This window comes from Toxorhynchites rutilus, unplaced genomic scaffold (genome assembly GCF_029784135.1).
Source record: "Toxorhynchites rutilus septentrionalis strain SRP unplaced genomic scaffold, ASM2978413v1 HiC_scaffold_259, whole genome shotgun sequence".
NCBI classification, from domain to species: domain Eukaryota; kingdom Metazoa; phylum Arthropoda; class Insecta; order Diptera; family Culicidae; genus Toxorhynchites; species Toxorhynchites rutilus.
In genome coordinates, this window is record NW_026599827.1 from 1 (window position 1) to 2,500 (window position 2,500).

Genomic DNA, 2,500 nt, shown 5'->3' on the forward strand with positions numbered 1-2,500 from the left:
CGGCACAGTAGCTTGCGCAGTCTTGCCCGGGTGCGTCGTGTTCCGTAAGAGAGAAGTCCCACCGTGGTAGCTTAGTGCTGTCCGCGCTGGCGGCTTCTCTCTTTTTTCATTAAATCGCTTTACGCCTGGTAGTATGCAATCGTACGTGTGTGTGAAATCATTGCATGTCCCGGAACAACAAGTCTCAAGTGCACAACACAACACACAACAGCTCTGCACGAGCCAGCACCCGCAGTACGCAGTGTGTATAACACTGCCCCGTCGGCAATAACACCAAGTCCCAGAAAGCGTCCATGTCCCCCCAGCATACAGCACACAACAGTTTGTTCAATTTCTCACTGCGCGACCCAGCGCGCAGTACGTGTAACATTGCCCCATCAGCATCGGCGCGGCACAGTAGCTTGCGCAGTCTTGCCCGGGTGCGTCGTGTTCCGTAAGAGAGAAGTCCCACCGTGGTAGCTTAGTGCTGTCCGCGCTGGCGGCTTCTCTCTTTTTTCATTAAATCGCTTTGCGCCTGGTAGTATGCAATCGTACGTGTGTGTGAAATCATTGCATGTCCCGGAACAACAAGTCTCAAGTGCACAACACAACACACAACAGCTCTGCACGAGCCAGCACCCGCAGTACGCAGTGTGTATAACACTGCCCCGTCGGCAATAACATCAAGTCCCAGAAAGCGTCCATGTCCCCCCAGCATACAGCACACAACAGTTTGTTCAATTTCTCACTGCGCGACCCAGCGCGCAGTACGTGTAACATTGCCCCATCAGCATCGGCGCGGCACAGTAGCTTGCGCAGTCTTGCCCGGGTGCGTCGTGTTCCGTAAGAGAGAAGTCCCACCGTGGTAGCTTAGTGCTGTCCGCGCTGGCGGCTTCTCTCTTTTTTCATTAAATCGCTTTGCGCCTGGTAATATGCAATCGTGCGTGTGTGTGAAATCATTGCATGTCCTGGAATAACAAGTGTCATGTGTTGGAAAAGTTCCCCCAGCACAACACAGCACACAACAGCTCTGCACGAGCCAGCACCCGCACTACGCAGTGTGTGCCCCGTCGGCAATAACACCAAGTCCCAGAAAGCGTCCAAGTCCCCCCAGCATACAGCACACAACAGCGCTGCGCGAGCCAACCCCCGCAGTACGCAATGTGTAAAACACTGCCCCGCCGACAATAACACTAAGTCCCAGAAAGCGTCCAAGTCCCCCCAGCATACAGCACACAACAGCGCTGCGCGAGCCAACCCCCGCAGTACGCAATGTGTAAAACACTGCCCCGCCGACAATAACACTAAGTCCCAGAAAGCGTCCAAGTCCCCCCAGCATACAGCACACAACAGCGCTGCGCGAGCCAACCCCCGCAGTACGCAATGTGTAAAACACTGCCCCGTCGACCATAACACTAAGACCCAGAACGCGTCCACGTCCAGGAATGCAAAGTGTCAAGTGTTGGAAAAGTCCCCCACACAGCGCACACAACACAACAGCGCAACGGTTTGTTGAATTTCTCACTGCGCGAGCCAGCACTCGCAGTACGCAGTGTGTGCATCGGCCCGGCACTGGTATTAAGTCCAATTCGATAATACAATAACACCAAGCCAACATCAAGCACAGCACAGCACAACAGTTTGTTTTATTTCTCACCCGCAGTATTACATCGACAACGGCGCGTACATGACTATTGAAAAAAAAAAAAACAACACATTCACACATTGGTCACACATCATCATCTTTACCTACGGGAAAACTGAAACTGTTGGAAAAAAGTTCAACTATTGAAAAAATGTCAACTATTGAAACAAGTAACCAACTATTGAAACAACCAACACCTTAGGCACGGCCCAAGTACAAGTACGAGTTCAATAGTAGGGTTACCCCCCATCGGAATATGACCGACACCCGGCACTGGTACCGATTGCGGTGCGTGAACATTTCCCGACCCAGCATGGTGTCTCGGCTAGTGGTACAAGTCTATCCAAGGCACCCCTATAACGATGCCCCCAGTGCGGTATATACCCATGCCGAGGCAACGTTGGTATGACCATGTTTTACACTATTGTGGGGAAAGTTGGTGAGTGAAAAGTTTGAGGCATAACTTGCGAAGCTTGTATGGATGTTCGGTAGTACGATGCCGTACGGGTGGGGTCAAGTTACTGTCGGTAGGGTCGAACGTCTATCGAATCCAGTGAGTCGGATGGCCATCCATCGGAAGGGGGTAACCCCGACGGGTGAGCGTCATACGATTCCCGGTGAGCTTCGCATGTCGAACCACCCCCCTGGTGGTGGTAAGATGTGCGTACTCCAGTGTGTGGTGTCGGGTCGTGCGTTGTGAGCGTCGAAGGGGCATAAGGCGATTGTCGCTCTCTCGTGTGCCATGCGAACCCTGTGCAGTACGGTGTGTCGAACATTGAAATACCTCCCATGTAAGACGCATCGCACCAGTGCAGGTAGTAGCACCACACGGGTAGTGACCGCTCTCTTGCTCCGAGTTTTTTTTCTCCCTGTTAT